Below are 12,558 nucleotides of genomic sequence, written 5' to 3'. Positions count from 1 at the left end.
GGTTCCCTAATCCTCTCCCTCGGGATGCTGCCCTGGCACTCCACAGTACAGTAACCCAGCCCCTCGTCTGGGCTTTTTCAGCTTGGCTTCATTAATATTACCATGATAAAGACCCGCTTTTTTTTTTTTTTTTTTTTTCTTTCCCTTTTCAAGTCTCTACTTGCTCTTGACTTTTCTGAATTTCTCTTTGAAACCTTGACACTTTGGTCGTTCTCCCAGACAGATCTAATTACAAGAGTTCACAAATAAACCTTGGGATTTTTTGTTGGGATGGGAGGTAAGGGAGTGAGGAGAAAGCACGGATAACAGAGATGCTGTGAAGATTTGCTGGGAGAACTCACCTCCTCCTAAGGCCCTTCAGGTCTTCTCTGAGGGCCCAGAAAATTGCATCTGTGGGACATAATCCTAGATCCAGGTTTAGCACAAAACAGAAATACCAAAGCATGAGCCAAGCAGGATGAATAGGAATTGGAAGCTGACAAATCTTCCAGTGTGCAATACTCTGACTTCTTCCAAAGAGACTTCACCATTCATACCTTGAGAAAAAAAGTGATAACAGACTAAATTTCAAAAAGAGAAAAAACCCATGTGAAGGCTCATTCAAGACATCACACTGTGAAACAGCCTGGTGGCTTACAGTCTGTTTCAGTGCTGTTTCTACAGCACTCATTTGGTGCTGTTGTGAACGAAAATGGCTTTTAATTTTTTTTCCCCATATCTGCAGGATTCACTGGAATTCCTGGGCAGTTCCCAAGCCTCAAACCAACCTAGTCCCCTTAACTTACAAGACTTACTGATGCCCGTGTTGCTAAGCCTGCCAGGTACCAAAAGAATAACATATGTATTTCTGGAGCCCTTTATGAAATGTTCTCTCTCTGATCCAGACACGACAGAACTCAGGTCTACTTTCCTGAGAGCAGCACCATGTCAGTCATAGTTCACCTGGGGGTGGTTTACAGAGAATTCTCCTTTATGTCAGTACAACAAAAGGCAGTCAGCTAGGGAGGACAACACAGCCATCATCAAAACTCAGTGTAAAAAGGAGAGCTATGTCAGGGGTTAGACTTCTACCCTGCCGACATTCGTAAATCACCTGGAACAAAGACACATGGGAAAACTGAACCTAGCCTCATCAGAATAATTATTCCTCTTATCACCAATTCAATATTTAGTTCTGTCACTAGAGGTGCTAATACATTATCAGGAAGTCAGGCTGTATTTCTATCTGGAAGATAGACGTTGTTTCTTTTTCTCCTATTGCTTCCCAATCTCTTCTCTTTTCCAGGCTTTAAGTACTTGTACATCCATACCCTTCATCAGTGAGGCTCCTGATTTAGTATTCGGAGGACCGCTGCTAGAACCACTAGACACAGCTTTAATCCTTTTGACAAACTCTTTTTTATTTCCTCCTGTATTAATCTTATAGTCCACCATACATCATACAGTGAGAGAGTAGTGGATAATTTTATTAAACCTGTGGATGACACCAGGTGGGAAGAGACTACCACTGCCAGGAAGCTGGGTTTAGAATGCAGAGTGATTTGGACAAATTGAAAGCATGGTCTGAAGCAGCAGCAGCAGGCTATCCAGCACAGACAAATGCAAGACAGTGCACACAGGCAAGAATAATGCACTAGATGAAGCCAGGCTGCCAAGCAGCTGCTTAGAGTGTGAGATGAAAGCTGAGTAACTACCAAGAATTGCAAGCTTTGCAAACTGAAACACTGCAAGAGGAACCAGGAGCATAAATCCAGGCTGGAAATCACAAAAGATTCAGTCATTATGCTGTATTACATCTTTGAGGCAGTGCCACATCCAGGTGTGTGTGAGCTGCTTCAAGAGGGACAGTGAACAGCTGGAGAGAACAATGAAGGTCAACAGAAGTTCAGAAATGCAAGTAATGAAAATGGTGATGCTTGAAAAAAAAAAACTGAAGAAATTATGATCTGTAAGCCTGTGTAAAGGAATTGATAGTTTTTTTTTCCCGTATTTATTTAGTTACTGGGGAAAAATAATTTTAAAATAATTTTAAAAAAGAGGAATGGCTCTAGTTGCAGGAAGAAGGTTAAGGTTCCAGGATCAAGTTTGACAGGGAAAGCAGGTCCCTGAGAAAAAGTCATATAAACATCTATTAATGATGAGTGAGTATTGTCTGAAGCTGCACTGGGAAGACAAGTGGTTTAGATTACCTTTCTTTAAAAGAAAAGAACCTTCCATTTCTATAATGCCAATAACCTAATAAAACTTTATAGTTCCAAGAACCGAAAACTTTGCACTCAACAGAATTTTCCAAGACCCATTCCCTTAAAAAAATGCACAGGTTTTGACAAGAGTCTCATAAAAATAAACCAAAGCATTTATGAGCTATGCTGTTGATTCACCTGTATTCTACCATCCTCTGCAAAAAGCTGCTATCTGCTTGTATTTTATTGTAATATATTTGAAAAAAAAAATTGTTTGTGCTTAACTAAATAGAGAGTGCAACAAGTCATGAACTGTAGACAGACTTTTAAAAGGCCATTATTCTATAGAAGTTGCTTCTGAAAACACCATGAAGTCTATCTACAGTACCTGATCTTAAAAAATTAAATCAACACTCCTAAATTGGGAATGATTTCAGCTAAAGAAAACCATCAATCTGCATGCTCTCTAGTATGCTTTTCTGTAAATTTTTATGTCCAGGGATGTCAAAAAAAATCAATGAATGACAGACTGATTTATTACACTAGAGTATATAATTGACTACTAAAAATAGATTATGTAGAAATAAATTAAATAATATCTTAACACTAATTTACATCAGTATTTTTCTTTACCTATCAAAATATGTATTTCAACTGCAGTTTATCAACATTAATTTAAGCATTCTTTTTAATTTTCTGCTCAGAAATATTGTATAGAAAAATCACATGAGAAAAATTACTTCATGCTCCAACAATTTTTCTTTAAATTATGCAAATCGCCTGTGTGTAACACAATTCAGTTTGGTTTCCCCTTTTTCCCTTTTTTGAAGCTTTTAAAACACACTGACACACTGGACCACATTGAACTCCTGTATAAAGCTAAATTTCTACCTGAATTTGGTGGATTTATAGTAATGTCGAGTGTTACTTTTTATTTTCTTTTTCTTTTTTTTTTTTGTTTTGTTTTGTTTTGTTTTCAGGCAGAGAACAGATTCAAGACTACTGCATTTTCAAAGCACAGTGAAGTTTTATGTCATTGTTATTACATCTTTGGACTTTACTGTGAGATCACTCTGCACTTTACAGCAGGCCAGTAGATAATTCTGTTCATTATTTTTCCCCGTTCAGTGTGAAAGATTTTTTGTATAACCAGTAAATTCCCAAATTAATTTTCTGAGGCTTGAGCAATACTCACTGAACTTGTTCAGGATTTGATTGTATCATCCTTTCATCACCCCATACAAATTCTCTGCCTGTTAGATAGCTCATTCAGTTCTGAATTATTAGAGTTTTATACGACCCTAACATATAAATATATAAATATCAAAATATTTACTCTTAAGCCTTGTAAATTAAATGCGTATAGTTCCTATATCGACGACAACAGCAGTTTGCATTTTCTCCCCGGGCACATTTTAACATGCACAGACAGGAGTAGGGACATACTAGTTCAAAGTGAACTTTTGGCCTCTTGGGGGCGCAGGAAAGTTTGTTTCCTGCAGCAACTGCAATTCCTTTACAGGATCCCTCCAATTCAGCTTTCAGCTAGAGTGGTACAAATCAAAAGCAGCCTCCTGGTGCTAGAATGGATACTGAGCAAAAGTTAACACTATATACATATAACAAAAAAAAAAAAAAAAAAATCAACCTGTGTGTGCTGGAGGTGTGTCCTGGTTGCTATGGAAGTGGTAATCATCAATTTCCTGGCTAGTAGATCCAAGTACCCTTCAACAAGATCCAAGTACCCTTCAACATAGCTTTAATGTTGTTTCTCACACTTGCAAAAGATACAGATTTTGGCTGTAGTTCAGGCTTTCCCAAGTGAAACGAACTCTTTTCCCTGATATCGTGCTAGGATGTTTAACTTAACAACACAGAACAAAACAAAACAGAAGAACAAACCAACCCCAAACAACCAAAAAAAAAAAAAAAAAAAAAAGAGGAAAAAAATTTTAAAAAGCAGTAGTTGTGCTGAAGCCCTTACAATATTACCTTCAACATTTCCAACAACCCCCTGCCAGTATCCATTCAAACCGGTGGCTCAGTGTACCTGAGACAGCTAATGAAAAAAGGAAGTGGTCAAAGTCATGCTTTTGTTTTTGGGTTTTTTGTTTTTTTTTTGTAAACTTCAAAGGTGATGCCTCTCCTTCCTCCTCTTTACATTTTACTGTCTGGCTTTCTGCTCATCCTGCAGCTGTTGGCTGAGCCTGTCTTTCATGGCGTCAAAGCTGCCTCCTCATGGTCCATAAAGCTACAGCAGAGATCGTGATCCGCAGGTGTGGAAAAGCCAGAAGTGCAAGATGGGCCCGTTAATGATTTTTCTGGCACCCCATGCTGAGCTGCTGAAAAAAAAAAAAAAAAGAGTGCAGCCCGCAGAAGGCAAGGGACTCTTTGTTTGCAGAGGTATTTGAGATTGTATTACTTCTCCCACAGCAAAGGTGTTGGGTTTTCACTTTAAGGGCTGTTTACAGAAATGATTCACCTTTTATACAGCTTTTAAAAAATGCTTTGAGGCTTTAATTGGACGCAGGATTTACATCACACCAGTATGAAAACTCTTACTTTTCATTTAAGCCCCCATTAAATCATTCAATGATCTTACTCGGTGATAAGCAGCCACCTCCCATTGTGTGGACTTCACAGAGGAAAACAAAAATCAATCACTAAGGATATAGTTATGTCATAACTTTCATCTGGAAGTTTCTGCACCCATTTACATTTGGGCAATGAAGGTAGAGGGAACCAACTGCTGGGGGAGAAAAAGAACAAATAGGAAAAAACACAATGATTTGCTGTTGTTCTTGAAATAATTAAACAATTTAATTAACCATGTCTAAAATTATTATCTTATAAAAGTCACTTAAAAGTCTGCTTTATTTTAAACGGTCCTCGAGCTGTGAACTGGGCCTAAAGAATAACTTTTAGCAACTCCAGCTCAAGATTTTTAGAAATGGATGCCAGAAATTAATAGCCTACAGGAACCATTTTCCAGAACACACAAGTGACACATGATATTCTCCACCACTCAGAATCAATGGGACTTGAATTTTCTGATCATCCAACCACCAAGGCATGGCCTGGATTTCACAAAATATTTAGTGTCCAACTTCAACTAGTGTCCCTATCTCCCTCTAGGAGAGAGAGCCTGAACAGATGTTTGTGGGCTTTAAATCTGTCCCTGAGCCCCTAATTAGGTGTGGGATGCCAGCACTTCTGCAACCACTAGGTCCTAGGTTCCCTACCACCCCGAATATTAGGCATTTCTATTTTAACCTTGGGCCTTTACACCAAAGTTTTAAAGCTGGGCAGCATTTTGGTGTAAAAAAGAGTGAACAAATAAGGACTGAGAGAAGCAGCAAGTGAGGAACATATTGCAAAGGAATGGGAGGTTTAAAAGGAATTAGTGAGTCAGAAAAGAGCCAGCTGCACTGTCATCTCTGCTGTTTGCTCATACTGCAGAAGTTTAGAGAGGGAGGGATTTGTCTACACAGAGGTACTGGGCATTACCCAAATATCAAAAGTGCAAGTTCAGTTCTGCAGCTGATTATCCATGTAGACCTATGCCGTGGTTTAATCCCAGCCAGCCAGCAGCCGAACCCCAGCCAGCCACTCGATCACTCTCCCACCAGCAGGATCAGGGAGAGAATCAGAAGGGTAAAAGATAGAAAACTTGTGGGTTGAGACAAAGGCAGTTTAATAGGCAAAGGACAAGCCACACAAACAAGCAATTAATTCACTTCCCTGAGGAAAACAGGCATCCAACCATCTCCTGGACAGCAGGGCCCCATCACATGCAATGGCTACTTGGGAAGACAAAGGCCATCACTCCAAACATGTCCTTCTTCTCCTACTTTTTACACTGAGCACAGTGTCATATGGTCTGGAATGTCCCCTTGCTCAGTTTGGGTCACCTGTCCTGGCTGTGTCTCCTTCCAGCCTCCCATTCACCCCCAACTTCCTCATCAGTGTGGCAGTACAAAAAGTAGAAAAGCCTTTGGCTCTGTGCAAGCCCTGCTCAGCAATGAAAGAAATAGCTCAATATTATCAACCCTGTTTTCAGCACAAATCCAAAACACAGCCCCATACCAGCCCCTGTGAAGAAAGTGAACTCTACCCCAGCCAAAACCAGCACAACCTATATGATAGATGTGCCCACTCTGACAAGCAGCTGTAGATGACTTTCAGGCTCCTGACATGCTCACATATTTTTTTTCCCAATACTTTTATTTTCACGAGCAACTATTTCTGATGCAGGAAATCCTAGTAACTCAAAGAAGGACTGGGAGCAGTCACAAACCTAAGTCAAGCAGTGCCAACCATAAATGAGCTGAATCCAGGTGCATGATGCTTCTGAGACTGCCTCAGCAGCTGGTTGTGCCACTCAGTGGCTTATGAAGTTCTGGGGTAGCTGGACATCTCTTCAAGAAAGACCAGTGGGAACCAAACTGGGCTCCATTGTCTGCAACAGTGAAAAATGCAGTGTGGTCTTCTCCAGCCCGAAGTCAGAGCTGGCATGGCATGGCTTCGCTGACAAACAAATGAATTGAGCACCCTTTCTAAAGCCATCAGGGAATGATATGCATGGATTTCATGCTGCTCCTAAATTCAGTTCTATTAACAGAATCCTAAGGGAGCTCAGTACGTGTACGATGCTGTCTCTGTCTCTCCTATTTTCCAGTAACTGCTGTGGATACACTGCCAGGACCTTCAGTGTGGAAATATAGCACAAACTGCCCAAGCCAGGAATTGACAAAGATGGTCTGTAACCTAAAACAACAACAAAAGCTCAAAAATCTAACTCAGGAGCAGAACTGTCAGAGTATTCACATGGAGCAAGGAAATAGGGAAAGACATATAGAGGAGGTAACCACCCTCTATATTTTTACTAGAAACTTATTTCCCAGCTGTCAGAAGGAAGAGTAAGGTGAGCTCGTGAATAATTGCTTTTGCAGCTTCCCTTGACCGCCAGACTAATCTTCAGCTATCCATCCTGCAGCAGTCTGTAATAACCTCCCCACTGTATCAGCAGATAGATTTTTACAGCAAAGCACAAGAAACAAAACAGTTTTTAAAACCAAACCATCTCCATTGCCTTTGTGCTGCACTCATAAGTGCGTAACATGAACTGGCCTTTCTCCTTATGTTTATAATGCCACAAAATCTCTTCCCAACTGCATGTATCATAGTTCATAACAACTGCTCTCCTATCAGCTTTTCAAGAAGGAAGCTCTAACCTTGCAGCTCTGGAGGGTCACGAGCCAGGGCTTCCACAAGAAAATAAATTTTTTTAAAGGGATGTTAGAAACTGAAAAGCTGAGGGGGACTGGACATGGTGGGGGAGGCAGGGGAGATGTTGCAGAGTACTGTACTGGTAAATTATCTGCTGTGCCACAGGACTCCTCTTTAGTCATGTGCATGCTATAGAGTCTTTGCACCACAATGCTTTTCTCTGGTGGTGATGACAGTAAAATAATAATGACTCTGTAGAAATACCTACCAAATGCATTCCGGTAAGGCCAATGGAAAAAGCTGCTGAAAAATACAGCTTTAATTTCATACACTCAGCTTAGTAATTATAGAGCAAAATTCAGCTGAAAGGAGCCAGCAACGGCTGGGGTTTTCACACTTACCATAGGAAATATTTGCTCAGTTTCTTTTTGGGGCTTTGTGGGTTTATGAGAGTGAGGTGGCTGTTGGCAGGGTGCTGATCCCACTAGTTTGGCTAGGTGCTGTGGGCAGAAGAAAGAAAACAAAGTCAGAAGGATGCATTTCCTAAATGAAATATTCAACTCATGATAGTTTATTTGCCCCTTGATGTGCCATCCTAAATTCACCCTCTTCTGGAAAAAAAATAACTAACATAAAATGAAGGAATGTTTTAGAGATCATGTTTTCCTTATTGACACCAGTCTCCATTCTTTGAAAGAAAAAAGGCTTCTGAAGAGGACCACATTATGTTTTATCCATACTTCACTCTCTTCACATCCTATATATTTTCTTTCCATCAGGCTGTATTCTTCACTATCTTCAATGGAAGTAGAGATTAAATTATTTAGTGTCAGCAAAACAAACAGGTATAGTTTTACAAGGGGATATCTGAAGTAGCTCTTCCGTGTTATGTCTCAGTCAAAACAAGTGGAAATTACCAGCTAAAAGAAGTCCTGTCCCCTCCTCCTAGTATTTCCATAGCTATGTAATCAACAATAGCAAGAAAGCATCCCTAAACTAACTTGAAGAAGAATTAGAGAGTGGAATGGGGATGATTTTCCTCCAGATCAGAACCAAGATCTGCCTCTCAACACTGGGGCCATGAGATCCAGCAGGAGCACAAGCAGGGATGAGCTGGAGTTTACACAGCACAACACACTTACATCAATCCAAAATTATTGCAAAACTAGAGTCCTGGCAGTTCACAGTTAAGAGTAAAGACACACACACCTCCCAAAAAAAAAAACCCAAAAAACCCCCCCACAAAAACAACAACAAAAAAAAAACCAACAAAAAAACCCCACAAAAAAACACAACACAAAAACCACCAAAAACAAACCCAAAAACCACACAAAAAAAGAGCTTTTTTTTTTTTTCTTTTTGTTTGAGCTCTGTGGGCTGGCTCATTCTGGTGTCAGAGAAGCACTAGCAGGAGACCAAGGACAGGACAGGGAGGGGAGCTGACTTAGCAATAGCTGTTATATCAGCTTAGCTGTAGCACCAACCCATCATTTAGAGTTTCTGCGGCAAGCTGATCATCAGCAAGAGTAAAACTTGAAAACTCTTGAAATTATCTTATCTCTTTTTATTGCTGGCACAAAAAAATGCAGTGGTTCTTTCTGAGATCTATCATAAAAGGCAGTTATACATGACAATAGAAAATCTGTCTCAGAGACCAAGGACCGAAACAGAGATTTAAAGATTTTCTCAGGCCACATAATCCATCTTTCAACACAAAAAGAGGGGATGGAGAGGACCCTATTAGGTTTCACACAAAGGCTATTCTAATGAATTCTCAAACACAGCGATTTTACTTCAATCTGTTATTATACTTCCATGAGACCTAGAGAAGTGCAATTACTTTGGTTCACTCTTTGCTCCCATATCTTCCTCTATTTGCCCCAAACCACTGGCGATGAAGCAGCTCCCAGGAGCAGCACACAGGCTGCACTGCACTGGTGTTTCAGAAATGCCTGGATCTCCCTGTGATGGAAGCAGCCTAAGTGTAAGCTATTTACACATTTTCATTTCCTGGCATGAGCCAGAGGTGCAAAGGTTCACAACTGAGGCAGCAAAGGAGACCTCAGCCATGAGGTAGGCTCGACTGGATCCACTGATGGCAAATTTCACACAAAAGTTCACGTCAATGCCTCGGTCAATTTTGAGATTCTTAGATGAAAGAGTTTATGACAATGATTTAATGAACAAAACCAATGAATGCCATGAGCAGATTTTCGTTATTTGACAGATTATGTTGGCAGTAACAACTGTGTGGATGTGATACGCTTGAAATTTTTAATGGATCCGAGTTAAAATTTCCCCATGAGATTTTGTACTTGGCAGCACAGGAGGATTCAGAATTGAGACAGGTCAAGTTCAACTGAAAAAGATCATGAGCAAAGACCAGCATGATCCAGATTTGAAGGTAAGCCAGAAGTTTCATGAGAAACCTCCAGAGATCCCTTGTAACTACTCTTTTCAATGCCTTTACGTGCTTATAGCAGAAGATTTGATCCAGTTACTGTAACAGAGGCATCCTGTTTCACTTGAGTACTTAACCAAGAGCACTTACAAGTACTAACAGCCACGGTCATTAACAAAGCAAAACACCTCTCTGGACTCTCTGCTTTGGCCAAATATCAGTCATTGCCCTGTGACTGAAATATAATGGACTCTTGAACAGGAGACAGGGTCAATAATAATTTAGGCCCTCCTGGACATAAAAAGTAATTAATAAATACAGGATTATATGAAGAGATGTCAGGGAGAAAATACTCTTTGAAGCTTAGTTAGCATTCTTCAAACTACAAGATTATTAATCTTAGCCTAGAGAACAGCTTGTGTACTTCAGGGATCATCTCCTTTTTGCAGCTGTCTAATTTAAGAAGCCTACAAACAATCTTGTCTGTGTCTTTCTGACCACACAATTTGACACAAACTGTGACTGAGAGGGAAAGTAACTGCAAACATCCCAGTTACAGCAGGAAGATTAGGCAGGAGGCCAGCTGAGCAAAGAGAGAAGGCAGCAGAGCAGCCTCCTGGACCTGGTGCCAGAGGTTAGCTGTAGGTTGTACTTGGTAAACAAAGTCCTTGTAGCTCTTCTCCTGCAGAAACGCTGCAAACAAGTTAAAGCAAGGAAAGGGAGTTATTTCCAGCAACTTCCACAAGTGTGTGCCCCCCATAGTTCTTCGTCAGGTGCACATTAATTTTTATAAAATAAAATTTAAGGAAGGATAAGTCTCAGAGCAAAGATATTCACCATAACTCCCCTAGTCTTTTTTTGTGTTAAACATAGGAGCTCTACTTTAATTTCAGTCCTGGGGAGAAGAAAAAAATAAAGAGGAAAAGAAAAAGAGAATACCTTGCCACAGTGCTTAACTATCATGGTCTAAAATAAAAGAAAATTGCTAAATTCTTGTAAAGACAAGTAACACTTCCATTTCCTGCATGAAAAAAACAGGGGAGGGGAAAGAAATCCAAAGAAGGAAAGGACCAGGCATTCAGCCTAGCCTTCTGACACTGAGAATCAGTTCTTTTTGCTGCTTGCTGCATGATCCTGAAAGTCAATGCAGATCCTGACTTCTTGCCTTAGATGTGTTTCAGGAGAGATTTTGCACCCATCAGGCAAAGTGTGCCAGCACTGGAGTGAGCAGTGTTAGCGGGTGTTAGCTGCAGCACTCTGATACATCCTTGAGAACTAGCAGATCATTAGGGATATTTTCACAATGGCATGTGGGGGTTTTAGGTCCATGTCAGACAAAACTGAGGATGCTTTCAAGGAGGAATTAAGAAGACTGTAACAACTTTTAATAACTGTTCATTTAAATGTCCTTTGTCCATATGACTTCAGCACTATATTTGAAATTTTAAAAAAAGTTTTGGTAAAGCAACTCTGTATGCTCTTCTGTTAAAAAAAAAAAAAAAACCAAAAAAAACCACCAAACCCAAAACAAAAAAAAACCTAAAAAAAAAAAAAACACCAAAAAAACAACCCACCACAAAACACCCAAACACACCACCACCCCTTTCCTCAAAATTTAGGTATTTTTTTCAAATGTGCTCTGGAAGAGAAATTAACAGGAAATATATTTCACAGTGCAATACCCACTACAACAAAGTCTGAGTCTCTGCACTTTTGGGCAGTTATTTCCACATCCCTGAATTAGCCACAGTTTAAACCTACTTGCACTGATACAAATGACAACACAAGAGCAAAGGGATAGAAAACAGGTTTGCAAAGTCTAGCCTCAGCCAAACACACATGCAACTATCCCACAGAACAAAATATATATTACACTATGTCTGATTTATTGTATACTACAATAACACTAGTAGGTTCTGTGGAATTACATGTAAAAAGTTATGCATTTTATTTAGATTTGAAAGAGATATCATATTGACCAATATACATAATTGGAACACCCCTGTTCACATGCTACATTCTGAACACATTTTAAAATAAATTAGGGTTTGTTCTTTGGCACAGCTGTCGCAGGACCTGCTTCCCCAGCAGCCACCTTGATGAAAAAAACAGTGAGAGTTCACACTCACCAAGGACTTGTCAGCACAAGGCATCTCAGTTGCTGGAGAGCACTTCCAATTCCCACAGGCAGGTATCTGTCCTGTGACACAGCTTCAAGGGCACACCACAGGCAGCTATGAAATTAAATATTAAGCTCCCTGATCACACTGGACACAACTTCAGCCATTATTATTTGTAAATATGGCTGAACAACCCCAGGTTTTCAAAGAGAGAAGTGATACTGTGGCTTTCTGTGAGTTTGCTGAAAAGCACAAAGACCTGTGGTGCTTCCATCCTTCCTTATCTATGCTGCTAAAAATAAGCTGACACAGATCTTGCTACACATCAATCACCCTGCTGGGATGTCAAGAGACCACCAATATCATATCTGAGATTACTCCACTCATGAAAGAATTTGTGCTTAAGAACTCTAGATGTTTTCCTGATTATCAAGTTTCACTCCAGAGATAAACGGAAATGTTTCATTTGAAATAACTTCCTAAGGGACAGTCTTACAGAGCATCTATTCAGCTTATCTACCTGTATCCACTCTGTGTAAAGAAGCTTATTCCTTAGCATTGCCAAGTGTGTGAAAGGAAAAGCCCCTGTCAGAATAGTGATCTATTTAAAATACACCATCAGTTT

General features: G+C 40.0%; 1 protein-coding gene across 12 annotated transcripts in view; it reads right to left on the bottom strand.

The window, feature by feature from the left end:
• The window catches only part of SFT2D1 (SFT2 domain containing 1), a 100,089-nt gene that overhangs the window by 21,864 nt on the left and 65,667 nt on the right, over positions 1–12,558 (bottom strand). For 8 of the 12 annotated variants that reach the window (XR_012054653.1, XR_012054655.1, XR_012054660.1 and 5 more), the window contains one exon: positions 7,814–7,912. The gene's annotated coding sequence lies outside the window, so the exon portion shown is untranslated. Of the gene's footprint in view, positions 1–341; positions 537–7,813; positions 7,913–12,558 lie in introns of all 12 variants that reach the window. The other 4 variants (XR_012054652.1, XR_012054654.1, XR_012054656.1 and 1 more) reach the window with 1 other exon arrangement.

Source organism: Taeniopygia guttata, chromosome 3 (assembly GCF_048771995.1).
Source record: "Taeniopygia guttata chromosome 3, bTaeGut7.mat, whole genome shotgun sequence".
Classification (NCBI taxonomy): Eukaryota; Metazoa; Chordata; class Aves; order Passeriformes; family Estrildidae; genus Taeniopygia; species Taeniopygia guttata.
This window is presented reverse-complemented; position numbering and strand designations above follow the sequence as displayed.